A 16,363-nucleotide genomic window follows, 5' to 3' on the forward strand; every position below is an offset into this window, starting at 1 on the left:
TTATGATTCCCAATGGTGAATCATTGTGCAAGCCATGTAAGGGTTTGATTGTGTTTGTGTTGTGTATTCATGTGATGTATGTGTGTAACTTGTTTGGTCCTTGTTCCCCTTGCTCGGTGGGTGGCTTCAAGAAGCCTAGGTTGGGAGGTGAGCCTCCATGGTTCCTATTTGTGTGTTTTGTGTAGGTTTTTGTGAAGATTCATGCTCTAACCTATTAGGGGTTTCACCCTTGTCTAAAAGGAGAAGAACCAAATGAGTGAAGAAGGCTCAATGTTCATGTTCTCAATGCTCATGATTTTGAAGGACTCTTGTGTTGTCTCATTGTGATGTAAAGTGATTGTGCCATTGTTACCATGAGACTATGTAGAGGGAAGAATTTGAGAGTGTTGTACATGTATGTATGTATCCTTGTTAAGAAATGATCATTTGAAGTTTTATGAGTATTGGAAGAGTTATTATGTGATGTATAATATATTTGTATCATGGTTACCATTGAAAATTGTGGAAGGAAGATTGAAAGATTGTATGCTCATATTTTAATTGTAATGAAGTTCTCTATGTTAAATTTCATATGTTATGAAGAAAGATTGTAGCTAATTCTTCTCTTGATGCATTATATATGTGTATTTTATAAGTGACATGTAGATTTATGATTATGAATATAGTCGGTTAGATACAAAAAAAAAAGTATAAGAAACATGGAAAAGTTGTAGGTTGTGCATAATATAGCTTGGAAGAAAATCATTTTTTTTGCTTGATAATTCATTATATATGTCTAATCTTCATTCATGTTGAATTTTCTTGAAGATCAAATAAATTTGCTAGTAGACAATACTATTCTACTATACATATATCCACCTAGAACTTTTTATGATACAACATACATACTCAAAATAAAGAGGTTAGTTGAGAAAAACAACATTTATATCAATCCAAATTTGACTTGCTGTAGACCTACATTTTCCTCTCTGGAAAATGTATGGGAGAAAGAAGAATAATGCCCCAAGAATATAGACTAATATAATAAAATGAACATGTACTTAACTCCTAGATTGGACCTACAAGTTGTAGAGAAGTGACTTAAGCCTAGTATTGCTAATACTAGTTGAACACTCAAGTCCTTAACAAATTCTCCTCATTGACAGTGACCAATATTCATATATAAAGTCTAAGACAGGATAGCAAAAAAAAAAAAAATGGATAACTAAATAAATAAACTATTTAAACTATCCAATTTTCCCACTTATTGTTACACTCCTACATTAACCAAATTTATAATTTGGGGGCACCATGTAATAGGCGCCCAATTTCCCAAAGGTCTAGGAAAAAGCCACTTGATGGGGGTCTACTTTATGGAGGAGACGATGGGGACCCACCTAAATCTTCCGCCCATGTCTATTTTCCCAAAAAATAAAGTGCTTGGGAGGTGACTTATATTTCACCTTGAATCAAATACTTGGTGACCCATGTTTGAGTATTGTTGAAAAACTTACCAAGAGTACCGCATGGAAAAGAAAGCTTAGTTATTCGCCTGACACAATGCAGATCCGCCTAGGTTTGGGGAAAAGTGCAAAAAGGTAGTGTGAGATTTTGTTGGGAAACATTTTTCTCCCCACCACGCCTAAGAAGAATGGGACCCACATGTGTAGAAGGAGAGATAATTGGCGGCCTTGGGAAGGGTCCCTGAAGGGACTTAAACCTTGTCAAGTAGAGATGTCAAATCCTCTCTGCACAGGGATAGTAAGTCACATGATTCTTGTTAAAATGAAACAAAATAATAATAATTTTAAAAAAAAGTGTTGAGCATGTGACCTAGGTAAACTTGAAATTTGGAAAGGAGTAAGATAATCATGAGAATGAAATTTGTTGCTTCCTTATTACTTGTTTTAAACAAATACGTGTTAGGGAAATAGATAAGGGGCGTATAGTTTAGATAAAAATCAATTAGGTTCAGAGGTTGGTTTAGATTTATAATCATTTTGCAAATGGTTGAGGAATTGATTTTTAGGAATTTAAATTATTTGAAGAGGAGGACTGAAAATTAATAATATGGAAACCTTTAGTTACTTTTTACTTCACCATCTTATAGGATAACATCTTGAGTTGGATTCATTTTAACGATTATCTATTGTTTCAAGTACTAGTTAAGTTATTTGACTTAATCATATATTAATTGATATACTTCACTAACTTTAATTCCTTAAGATATTTATTTTATTTTGATAACTATTAATCATTTGTAAGCTTATTAATCTATTAAATGAATTCTAGATCTCCTATTATTACAAATTATAGAATAGAGTTGAAAGTGGTAATGGTGTAATGAAATATCAAAGGGTTTATGTGAGTCCCCATAGAAATCTCTTTAGCTAACCATATACCATAACACATAGGAAGACCTAGATGCATGTGGATATTGTGTGAGATTATTCGATTAACCTTACTTTGGAAATAAGGGAATCAAACTTAAGGATGCGAATGTAGGGGAAGACAACTAGAAGACCCTAATGCATACTATTATCCAAATTGATTATCAATCAACTAAACAATTAATTGACAATTTTATTTGATCAACAACTAAATAATAATACCTCACTAGTTATGAATCACTTTGATCGAAGTTGAAACTCAATAACATTCTCAAGTGGATAGGAGTTGGTATTTGTATGTGACTCAGTAAGGACCCATTCATGTTATCTTAGTTAGCTTCAAAAAAAAAAAAGTAGTTGTATTTTTACCTTGCTAGGTTTAGGGCATGACAGGAGCTGCCAGTATTTGAGTTGACATAATCTTGTAAAGCCTCCATACCTGTAATACAACAATTCGAGAGTGTACATTGATAGCTATGCTTGCCATCCATGGGAGAAGTCTTTGAATAGACATATGTTGATATGCTACTTGATAGATGGATATCTAAGTTGTTTAATTCAAGTTCAATAGCAGAAATAGCTGGTTCTCTAGGTTCAATTGCATTAGAAACCAAAATCTCTAAGATTTCTTATGTTGCTTCAGAATTAGTCTTCTGCAAATCAATCACTCCTAAAGCAGAGGTTTCAAAAACTTCAGCACTAATAGAAGAACCCAACATTTGAGATCCAGAACTGAAGTTTATTGTCTCTTGTATATTCACATCAAAAGATTTAACTTCATCCATCTTGAATGGAATTGGAAAATCAGATTTAGTGCTGCTATTTGGTGGCTGACATTATTGCTTGTGACCTTTTCTCCAGTGAACTATCTGGCACTTTCCAGAGCTGCAAATATAGAAAGAAACTGTAAGACTATAGTAAAAAGGAAGCAAGTATTTTTTTATTTTTTAAGCATTTAAAAACTAGAGGTAGGCCTCCACCTCATGATGGAGTGCTCATTGAAGCAACGTTTTACCATTTTTTTCTGTAGAAGGTTGATATTCAATCATTTATAATCTTGTACAATTACATGGCCTATCACTCAAGTAGGCCCATGTTCTATTACCAAATGCCTAAGGGCTATCTTCCTCGTCCAAATTAAGGCCACATTCTACTCCAACCATTACCAATTTATATTTTCTCTCTCTAAAGACAAACAATAATGGATTCTAATGAGGGAACTTGCATAGAAGAAAGACCAAGAAAAATAAAAGGGTGTTGTACCTTAGGATTATTAGAATTATTTTAATTTCTTTTTGTACACCAAAGTTCACTTTTAAGAAAAAAAAATTGGTGTTCTGATAAACTATCAACATTGCATGGGTACTTGTACCCACACCCTTGGAACTCGTACCCATGTACCCAAGTACCGGGTACACATATCCCAAGTACTGACTAATTGGTAGAGAGCCTGATAGCTAAGGACCTTGATTGAGATTTCTATTTTTTTTTTCCAATTTTTTATTTTTGCATCAGCTCGTTGTTTATCAAGCTTAATTCAATACCTAATCAGTTTGAAACTTTGATAGAATATTGATTAACAATAAACTTTATCATTGTTCAAGCATAAGTTTATCATTTCCAATATGTCATCATCATATGATTTATGATCTTGTTCATGTTTAAAGTTTTCCTTCTCTGTTCTACTATTATAATCTACTTGTTATCATCATACATATTAGGTAGGTCACTAATAGAACTAAGGCTTATTATAAATTGATTTTGATGCAAATATTCCACAATTCCTCAGTATGGTTTGGGTATTTAAAGAGAGTGAACAAGATGAAATCATTAAAGCTTTAATATTAATACTTTTTTACTCTCCTTCTCCTTCACTGATCTATTGTTTTGGTCAACTGGCTCTCATACTTCAATCAAAAACTATGCCTATTAAACTCTCTCCACTTGTGAGTCTATGATTGAGACATTACAGTGAGAGATTTATTAAAGGTGGCAATGGCATATTACACAGTCTAATAAGTGAATCAATAGTATGTAGAGACAAGAAAATGTAAAAGTTTATCACAAAGTCTCCTAACACAAATCTTTCTCCTAGCCTGACAAAGAAAATATAGGATGCCTGCACTACAAGAGGCAGAAGAAACATTTCAATACTACCTATGACTAATCTCTTGAAATCAAGAACATGTCCCACTTTGCAAACATATTTGATTGAGGCCTATATAATGTTTGAAATTTCTTTTGTAGCAACCTTCAAAATGAAATGAAATTTACAACCTTTCACTAGGACATTATGAATTTTAAAGCACAAATGAAGGATATAGAATAGCTTAAAAATCAAACATAGTCCACAAAAGTAAAATATGATTAGCTTCCCACTACAACAAGAACTCGTGTTACAAAAAACTTATATACAATCTCCAGATTAATGCTAAATTGAAGGCTATAGCATCTTTTCACAGGTTTACATATTTATATCAATCTGTTATGTAAGTGATCTTATTCTCAAACTATCAATCATGTCTTATATCAAGGTGTTTTATTCCTTTTAGTTTCTATTCCATATGCAACTCCATCAACATCATAGTTGTTTATTAATCAAAGGAAACCCAATTGGTTATGTAGGTTGCTGACTATTATGTATGTGCAAATATCTGGAAAGTTAAAATAGTCACTCTTGTTAGATCTACATCTCTAGAAGCTTTTACCATGGCTTGATATGAATAATTGATACTCCCAAAAAAGATCACAAATTAATAATCTACACTTTTAAGTACAAAATAGCTTTACACATTGACTTCACAGAACAAGGTCTGCAAGGTGTGACAATAATATGGAACAACAGAGGAACTATAAAGAAATGTCACCGATACCTATAATCAACCACGAATTATATATAGATATGTATTTGATGAATATGTTAGTTAATACCTACTTGTTGTAACTGACAGTATTTTTTCTATAACAGGAACACTAGAATAGGTCTATACAAACAAGAAAAATGATTTTATGTATGTTGTCACTGATTCTCATTGCTCACCATCTATTGTAGCTTAATTATTAGATTCCAAGTATCTCTTCATATAAACCAAAGCAAAATAGAAAGATGTCAACAACAAAAATGCGAATGAGTCGAAAGATGTTATATCCATGTTTTAACTTTTACTCCATGATTAATGCTATAGTGTCTGAAGTATACCTTATATTGTATCTACTAGCAAATGTAAATTCTAATAATAAAATAAGTGAAAATCCTACACTAGAATCCTAAACTAACAAACACATTTTGTTCCCTAAGATGATTCTATTCTTAAGAGAAGAAACCATTCCTTAGCATTATGGAAATTTCACAGCATTGTAAATATAATTATAAATAATAAACATAAAATATGCAAAAGATTGTACACCATACTCAACATGAGTAGAAATATAATCTGAATACATTGGACATAACAATTCACAATCCCTACAAAGAATAAATTGGGGGGTGGTAATTTTTTAGAAGTTGCATGTATCTGGTTGAGGACAGTTCACAAACCCTACAAAGAATAAATTGGGGGGCAAGTTTTAGAAGTTGCATGTATCTGGTTGATGGGGAAATTTTGTAGAACAAATGAAAATTTGTAGTAAATGTGGGAACAAAACACAAGCATACAAGGCCAGTTATCAAAAAAGAGCAAGAACGGAAACAAGGATAGTAAAATAAGAAAGAACAGGAAAACCTAGAAATATGATCGTGCTTATTATGCCCTCCATTCTTCCTTTTGAATGTCATCTCTTGCTTCAAAAAACCCTAATCTACCTCCCCTACTTGACTCTTGTGTCTCTAGAATGAAGACTAGCAATAGGAAATCGGAAACATCGAATTGTGCAACCATTTTTGCCTCTTCACCAAACCAGCTCCTTCAATCTCAATCTCAATTTCACGACAAATTTTGCAAATTAAAACTTAAACTTTGGCTCCTTCCCGCATTCAGTGAAATGATTTAAAGTTAAAGCTTGTGTTGGTCAAAATTTCAACCAACACGGGTTAGATTTTTAAAAAAGAGAAAAATTTCCTTCTACAATCCGACCAACCTAACCTTTTTAATTGATGGTCAAAATTTTTGGTCGAAAAATGGTGTCAAATGTAGTAGTGATCAATCATCCCCTGCCAATAAGGAGTCTTGTTACATTTATAAAAATATTTTAATTAGCATATTTCAAATTTTCAACATCAAGTTAAAAGTATAAAATTGAATATAAATTTTAAAACTTAAAACATAAAACAATCAAATATAAATGAAGTTGAAAACTTGAAGTACCTGGCTACTATAAATGGAATGTTGCAGAAAAACCAAAACTTGCAAATTGCTCTTACTCCAACTTCATGTATCTCCCTATTCTAGCTCATGCTCTCAAGTAGTGGTACGCAGTACAAAAATATTGTCCAACCTACTAGATTTTTTGACTCTAGGATGAAAGGTAAAGCCAGTACTACTAGAAGGGGCAACAGTAGTAGCATCACTAGAAGTGCAAGGAATAGATGTAGAAGAAGCATGAGTAATAGAAGCACTAGGACGATAGGGGGGATAGGAAGAACCTTCTCCAACACAACCTACTGACTCAGAATTAAAAAGATTTACAAATGAGTGTGGAAGGGAACTAGAACCAATCTGAGCTAACTCTTCTAATTGTTTTCTTTTTAATTCTTTTTCTTGTTCATATTTTTCCAAGGCTACATAACAAAAATGTTGAGCCTCAACAGTTGTAGCTCCACAAGGCTCAGTATCGTGACCATGTATGCCAGCAATATGGTATTTTAATCTATTTATCCCCTCACTATTAATGGTTTTGCAAAATAGGCATTTTTTTTGGGTTCTCTTTCTACCTGGAAAGTCTACGGTGAACTTCCAACACTCATCTTTTTTGTTGCCTTTAGAGAGCTTGGGTTTTTTTACCTCTAGAAGCCATTATGACTTAATTAAGGAAAAATATAAAGGTTGTTGCAATAAGACATTTTAGACTAAATATTACCATTTCAGCATTGCATTTTATAAAGATCTAAAGTATTAAAAAAAAACTCATAAACAAACAAAAAAAATTCATGCAAAAAACCCATAAGCATAGACAAAAAAATCATCAAAATCTAAACAATCAAGTCTTACCTCTTTCAAATGCTTTGAGAAGTGTTGAGCAAAGCTCCTATAAACTCCTTGATGATCTAAATGCAAGCTCCAATGTCACAAATGCTAGCTTTTCTTCCCTTCCTTTCAGCTAGTTGCAAAACAAGAAAACTTTATTTCTCTTCTACCTCTCTCTCTCTCTTTCTTCTTTTCACTATAGACTATTATGGGAGCCCTTTTAGGGTTATATGAGTGAGAAATGTAAAAGAAAACATTAAAAAAACTTGTAAAAAATAATATTTTAATGGTTGGATTTTAACTCTGTCACAACCGGGTCAAGGAGGGTCGGGACTCAAGGGTCACGCGAGTCACATTAGTCACTCTGCATGACTCGCTGCTCATGGGTTACAAGTCATTGTGACTCGACGAGGTTAGTGTGGTTCGCTAACTCGCATGACTTGCGTGACTTTCCACGAGTCACGTTACACTGGTTGAAATCATAATATTTAATTGTGCAATTTTTGAATTAAATTTATAGTTAAGACTTTTTTTTAAAGTTTTGATTGTGTTTTAAATAAATTATATATATTAATTGTATTGCTAGTATATCTTTACAAATTGATAATATAAGGAAATATGTGATCTTGAATTAGATGTAATGCATATTGAGAATTATGGAAAAAAAATGTACTTATAGCACTTAACTCTCATAGTGAGGATTAAGATTAATAAACATGATGAGGTGCCTTCATTATTTGTGCACTATGTTAAAGGAGAAACGTTGGCCCCATCGGCCCATGCTTCATGGGATTAGCATATCTTTGGTTTGAGGATATTTTTGTGATTAAGGTTCATGCGTTCCTTTTGATGGATCACTTCTTTCTTCATTTCATCAATCAACTTACATTTGAAGGAACATCATTTCTTAAATAATAGTTATTCCATATTTCTTGTTGGCTTTCACATACTATTGTATTAGAGGAAATTATATTGTTGCATTCACTTTGTTATATTATTGAATTAGTTTAGACCGATCATGTATAACTATTTTTAAATAATTAAAATTTGTCAAAAAATTTATAATTTATCTATATTTTGTATATATTATATAAATTTCGTAATTCAGTGATTTGATTTTGTGTTATACGAGCCTTTTTTAGGAGAGTTTTCATATTTTTTAGCTACAACCAAACAAAAGAACTTTAATCTTATTGATTATAAAAATTAATAACATTACAACATCTACATTTCTAAATTAAACTTTAAAAAATTAATTATCTCATAGCTTAAATAACAACTACTTTCCATAACTAAAAAATATCAGAGTCCAAATAAAATTTAGATTTTAAAATTAAAATGAATAATGAATTAATCTTTGTTAATGAAAATTAATAATTTATATATTGTAGATTTTTTTTACACAATTGGATTTTTCGGATGGCTCTCATGCAGATTGTGTCGCAAGCTAGGGCACTTGTGCCCTAGCTCTATCTCGAGCTTCCTCTGTTAGCTATGCTAGTGGGTGATTGGGGGTTTGAAGGGTGCTGAGTTGGGTGAATTTTACTGTAGAACCGTGGACTGGGGCATGCTCCGGGGGAGGATTTTATTGCCGCCCGTGGGGAGGAGTTTCTTGCCTGTTGTTCTCTGTTGTGTGTGGGCAGTGGACGGGATTGTGTGGGATTTGATTTCCCATGGCTCTGTTCTATTTTTTGGTGTGAAGGAAGGAGAAGTCTAAGTGTAGCACTGAAGTTGGTTGGGATTGGATTAAGGGTGGAGGGTTTTCCTTTCTCATTCTTGGCTTTTGCAAATGGCGGATGCTCAGGGGGAGATAGCAATGTTGAGCCTTCGCATGGATTTTCGAGTGGCTTTAGGCCCTAGGTATTCAAATCAAGGGATGAAAATTTTTGACAACAATCTGTTCACTCCAAACTCTAGGAATGTTGATTTGGGATTATCTAATGGTTCAAGGATTACGAAGACCAATGGTTGTCTTGAGAGATGCAAGGAGAGGCCAAAACTGGTGGTCCCAGTTGAAATGATTACAGATGATGTTGAATACTATTCGCATCATTCCCTATATTGTAAGTTCTTAGGGATGAGGGTGTCCTTGCAATTCTTGGAGGTTTGGGCTCGGAGGACCTGGGAGCCAAAATGGGAAATGGAGATAATGTTGTTGGCGAATAGTTATTTCATGGTTACTTTAAATTGTATTGCTGATTGCAATAGGGTGTTTGAGGGAGGCCCTTATTTCCACAATAAGGTTGGGTTGTTTATCAAGCCATGACATGTTGGCTTTAATCCCATAGAGGAGCTACCTAATCGTGTTCCAGTATGGGTCCGCTTACCAAGATTCCCAGTAGAATGTTGTCGAGAGAATGTGTTGCATCTTTTGGCCTTAGTGCTTGGAAAACCTGTAGGGACTTCATCGCAGACCTTGGGAAAAAAGGTAATGACTTTTGCTCACATTTGTGTTGAAATTGATCTAAGTATACCTTTACTAGATGCAATAGAGATGTGTGTGGGTTCTTATTCTTAGGTGCAACAATTGGACTATGAAATGTTGCCTTTTCGTTGTTGCCTTTGTCAAGAATATGGTCATTTGCAGCGAAGATGCCCAAGGAATAAACCTTTGAAATCCCTTCTGTCATAGCCTATGAGAAATCCTCCTGAGATAGATAAAGGGAAGCGCATTTCTCCTGGTGAGGCAGGTGCTTCTAATGGTTTTGTTCCAGTCAGGGCTTGAAATCGGAACAAGGGTCAAAAAAGGTCTTTTAAAGAAAGGCAAGATGATACATTTAATAGGTTTGAGGTGTTGGATGAGCTTAGCTAACAAGAGGTGAACCTGGGTTTGATTAATTTGGACCACAGTCTTGTGGATGTAGCTCAGGAGGATCCTGTCATCGACTCTACTATGGATCACCTAGGGGAGGAGTGTAGGCAATTAATTTTTGACCAGCAAAAGGGGACTTCCGAGGTGTAGGAACCCTTGGCCATTGTTACTACAGCAAGCATGGATTCTCCAGCTATTGGGTAGCACATTGGCTCAAGTTTGGTAGTGAAGGTTAAGCCACTTCCCAGATTGGGCATTATGTAGAAAGATATCAAAAAGGGTGGGGCAGAGAAACTTGTTAAATCTAGCCGAAAAAAGGACATGGAAAAGATTAAATTAGCTGGTGAAAATTTAGTGGAGTCGAGGGCAGTTAAGCCTCTGGATTCTATTTTTTCATGCCTCTCAAAATGATTGTTTTTTCATGGAATGTGTGGGGCTTGAACAGCAGCCCTAGACAAAAAGCGGTTCATGGGTTAGTCAGAAAACAAGGTCCTGATGTTCTCTTTTTGCAGGAAACTAAACTATCTATGGAGAGTATGCAAGGTCTAAAGCCAAGGTTTTGGACTAGTGGGGAATGTCAATGCATTGGTGCTCAGGGTGCTTTTGAGGGTTTGTCTTGTTTATGGAATGCTCAAAAAATCTAGCCTCTTTGGTGGATTTCCTCTAAATCCTCTCAGTCCATGATTGCTACCTGCCTTGTGACAGGGTAGGTCATATTGTTGTCCAATATTTATGCTCCTACTAATTGCTAGGGTAAACAAGTTTTGTGGTCCCCCATCAGGATGATTCATAGCATGTTGCCCTTTCATCCTTGGATCTTAGCTGGAGATTTTAATGCTATTTGTGAGTTGGCTGAGAAGTGGGGTGGTAAAGGAAGATTGGAGCCTTCTACACTGCTACTTCAAGACAATATTAATACCCTGAACCTTGTGGATATTAAGCCTAGCAATGGATAGCTCACCTGGAACAACCAGTGGAGTGGAGAGTTTTGTATCACAGAAAGGTTGGATCGGTTCCTAGTTTCTTGTTACTAGATTAGAGGGATGTGGTCATCTTTCTCTGAGATCTTGGATTGGAGAGGATTGGACCATTGGCCTATTAAACTATCTACAAAATCAACTCAAGTACTTCGGAAGCCTTCCTTTAGGTTCCAACTTATGTGGTTTCGGGACTCATCTTTGTATGATTTAGTCTTTGATTGGTGGAAGAAAGGTAGACCAGCCTATGGCACTACAATGTATATTTTTGCTAGGCTTCTTCAATATGTTAAATTTGAGCTCAAACGATGAAATCGTTTCCACTATGGGAATGTCTTCCTTGAGAAGGTAGGGGCCTAGGCTAATTTGGATGATATCACAAGAAGGATAAGAGAGGAGGGAGTAACAGATGTTCTGCTTCAGGATGAGGCTCAGGCTATAAAATTGCTTGAAGAATGGGAACTGCGAGAGGAAATGTATTGGAAATAGAAGGCGCGAATTGAGTGGCTTCAGGAAGGGGACAAAAATATAGCTTTTTTCTTCAACTCTCTGAAAGCTAGGAGACATGGTAACTCTATCTTGGGGTTGGTGAATGATAGGGGAGAGCATCTTTCTTCCTTTCTAGAGATGTTTAGGGAGGCAGTACAACACTTTGAATCTCTCTTTAGAGAAGACTCGCAAGGGTGGTCTCCTGAGGAAGCGCAAGTTCTTACATGTATCCCCTCTCTAGTGACCGAAGATATGAATCAGCAACTCATGACGGATATCTCTATTGAGGAGCTTGAAGGGGTCATTTTTAGTATGAAGAAAGGGAAGGCACCTGGACCTGATGGTTTCCCAATTGAGTTTTTCCAAGAGTTTTGGGATATCATTAAATTTGATCTCCTGGCTATGGTTCATGAGTCTCAACACAATAAGTAGATGTTAAGGGCTCTAAATGCGACTTTTCTAGCTCTTATCCCCAAGGATGAGGGGGCTGATAGGTTGAGCCAATTTTGACCCATCTCTTTATGCAATGTTATTTACAAAATTATTTCCAAACTTATTGCAGATAGGTTGAAGAAGGGACTTGTTGATTTGATATCTAAGGAGCAAAGTGGTTTTGTTGCAGGTAGGCAAATTCTGGATGGGATCATTGTTATTGCAACTGAGGTCATCCATTAAATGGCTAGATCAAAAGAAAAAGTGATGTTTATCAAATTGGATATGGTCAAGGCATATGACAGAGTAAGGTGGTCTTTCCTATGGTGGGTTCTTAGCACCTTTGGCTTTGTAGAGGATTGGATTCAATGGGTTTAGAGTTGTGTTACTTCAGTCTCTTTCTCAGTGCTTATTAATGGGAGCCATTCTGAGCTTTTTGAAGCTTCAAGGGGGATTTTCCAGAGAGACCCTCTCTCCCCCTATTTGTTTATTCTTTTGGCAGAAGGCTTGGGGAGATGGATTAAACAAAATGTGGAGTCTGGTTCTATTCAAGGCTAGAGGTGAGGTGGAACATTGCCCCCGCAAACCCATTTGCAATTTGTAGATGATACTGCTTTGATGGGAATGGCTACAATGAGGGAGGCATCCAATCTTCGTAGGGTCTTGGATGTGTACCTGGCTAACTTTAGGACAACATATTAATGAAGGAAAATCGTCCATCTACTTCTTCAATACTCTGGGCTCTATTCAACGAAGAATTGCTCACACTTTGAGATTTCAGATTGGGAATCTTCCTTTGAAGTATCTTGGCATTTCCATCTCGGTGAGTAGGCTTCCCAAGGAGTCATGGTAGGTTATTTTGGATAAATTTCAGGTGAAATTTAATCACTAGAATCACCGTTAGTTATCCTTTGTTGGTTGTGTTCAATTGATTAAGTCCATTGTGCAGGCTTTGCCCATTTATAGATGCATGCTCCATGTTGCGCCTATGGGCTTTCTGAAGGATCTAGACTCTGTGATACACCATTTTTTAATGGGCGGGAAGCTTGGAGATTTCCAAATGGAGTTTGGTTAGATGGGAAGTGGTGTGTAGTCTGAAACAACATGGAGGACTAGGCTTGAGGCAGTCGGCTTTGACAAGTGACGCATTGGCCACTAAACTTTATTGGCGATGGTGTAATGAGCAGGATAAGATCTGGGTGATGGTTCTCTCCCAAAAGTATCTCCCAGGAATTCCTCACTCTGATATTTCCAGTTATCCACATGGGGGGAAGGGTTCTGTGATTTGGGATACTTTAAAGAAAGGGGCTAAGCTTATTAAGGATGGATTATTTTGGATTTGCAAGAGTGGGATGGAGGCCTAATTCTGGTTGAACTCTTAGGATGGATATCCCCCAATTCTATCTCAATTTCCTAACCTTGAGTTTCTTGGCCAGCAGTTTCGGGAGGCGGGCTGGTCTCGGGTGAGTGATTTTAAGTCCTTTTTCCCATGTGGTCAGATGGGAATGGTTAAATGGAAGTCCCTAGATGAATGGTTGGTTGCCGATTTACAGGAGGAATGTGCTATGTTAAAAAACATCCTTTCCAATAGAAGTTTTTGTTCACTTCGGGAGGATGATGTGCTTGCTTGGTCTCTCGATTCTAAGGGGACGTACACGGTTGCCTCTAGGTACAACAAATTGATGTCTCAGAAGATGATTCTGCCTGAAGTACAGTGGTGGAAGAGGGTCTGGAACAAGATATCTTGGCCAAAATGTAACTATTTTATCTAGATGTTGGCTTGGAATAAGTGGCTAACCTGGGATAATATTCAGAAGAGAGGATTCCATGGCCCTTCTATTTGTGTTATGTGTGGGGATAATGAGGAAGATTCTTCACATTTGTTCTTTCAGTGCTCTTTTTCCCTACAGCTTTGGCATTTTTGGTGGGGAGTTTGGACAGCCCCTTGTGTTCATGCGTCCTCCTTGATTGAGTTTTAGCAGGGGATGGGGCACCCCCCTTCTACGGCCCCTTTTCTGCAGGAGGTGTGGTTTGTGGGGCCTGTCTTCTTATTATGGCAGATCTAGTTGGAGCGCAATCATAGGATTTTCCATGGAGAGCAGAGGCTAGTGCAACAAATTTGGCAAAGGATATTGGGCATGATTCAAGAGACAGTGGAGGCTAAGTGTGAAGTGGAATTACCTTTGGGTAAATGAGACACAGAGTTGGTGGTGAGATTGGGGACTTTAGGGTCTTCTTTGGCGTTAACCAAGGCTAAGAGAAGGCATCATGAGAATCAAAAAATTGAAAGGATTGGTAAATGGAAACCTCTCTCCTATGGGGTCTTGAAGATCAATACTGATGGATCTTCAAGGGGTAATCCGAGACTGTCTGATATTGGCGAGATTGGTAGAGATTTTATGGGCTTAGTGTTTTTTATCTTTTCGATCTGTGATGGGATTCAGACCATTAACTTGGTGGAAGGGTTGGCTAATCTTGTTGCTCTTGAGAAATCTCACGCTCTAGGATGGAGAAGAATAGTTTGTGAATCCAATTCCTAGGTCTTGAGAAACATGTTTATTGAGCAAAAAGTGACTGATATTAATTGGCAATTGGCTAGGATTGTGCAACAAATTTTGCAAATTAGTTCTTTGATGGAAATGGTGGCCTTTGCCCATATTCCAAGGGAGTGGAATAGGACAGTAGATTGTTTGGCGAAATGGGCTTCTGAGCATACTAAGGGATGGAGAATTGAGGAATGGGAGTTGTTTCCTCAAGAACTCTGTTTGGACTTAAGGAGTATTCTTGATGAGGATAGGGTTGAGAATGATGGCAGTTGATGGTGCTGGCTATTTTTATCTCTATTTGGGGTTGTACTTTTGTTTCTTCTCGAGACTTTAGGTCCTTGATTTCTTTGTATTAGTGCTTTCTGATATTTAATAAAGTTTTTACCCCTTTTATAAAAAATAAATAAAATAAATAATTTATGTGACTAAATAATCAATTTTTTTTTAAAATTAAATATTTCATTAAAAATTAAAAATTAAAGCATATTTTTCATTTCTTCAACCATTCCACTATTTTTAATTTCTTACAAATAACATATACAACATAGTTGTAATAATCTATTTAAATAGTTATGAAATATAACAATGTTAGTTACTATTAAATTTTTGCACTTGTTTTAATTTTATTTTGTCTCTCTTTAAGTCAACCTTCGTATAATTTCCTTCTAAATACACTAATTGTATCTTAATTATTTAAATTAATCAACTACTTTATTCATTGAGTCATATGTATAGTGTATTTGGTATAGAGTAACATGAGGACTCTTTGATACCTTTTTAACAATTTATCTATTCTACAAACTTTGTAATTTTTTTGTAATTTTTTAAATCTATTTTTTATATTTTAATATTTAATTATTTATAGTGTAATTATATTATTTATATATTTCATTTGTATTTATTAAATTTCTTTTCTATAAAGATGACATCATAAAAAAAAATTCAAAAGTAGTTCATAAAGAACTCAATTCTAAGTCTAATTGTATATTTTAGAATAATTTGGGAGAATAGTTATGTGAGATATGTGTTCTTCTAGATTGACTTTAAGAATTGTCTCTAAAATTTTCAAGATAGTCAACAAGAGTTCTCAAGTGGAATATGAAGATTCTTCTATTTTTATTGCACTAAAGTTAGATGTGTCGAAAAACATTTCAAGATAGTAGGCAAGGGCCTTTGAATGGAGTACTAGGTGTAGATTCTTCTCTTTTTAATGCACCAAACTTAGATGTATCTCTATAGTTTGATCATTTAATGCTTGACTGATGGAATAATTCATTGAATAACTTTATATACTAGCACATAGGATCAAATATTTTTTTTTAATGTAATTGATTGACTCAAGATAAGAAAATTAATGGGCTAAAGCAACCAAAATTTTAATTTCTATACTAAATAAATAGAAATATATTTGGATGTGTAGAAATGAGAACTAGAGTATAAGCTCAAATTCACATTTGATTATTAATATGTACATGCATCAATCCTCAAAAATGCCAATTCATTCGTTTGTTAGAGATGCTTTCCCTTTTTTAGTATTCAATTTTCTTATATTTGAGTTTAAGAAATTACAAATCCATTCCTATATTAAAGATGTTTTCCCGTCTTAGTGCAGTAG

Source organism: Cupressus sempervirens, chromosome 6 (genome assembly GCF_028749045.1).
Source record: "Cupressus sempervirens isolate cs-2001-9-10 chromosome 6, ASM2874904v1, whole genome shotgun sequence".
NCBI lineage: Eukaryota > Viridiplantae > Streptophyta > Pinopsida > Cupressales > Cupressaceae > Cupressus > Cupressus sempervirens.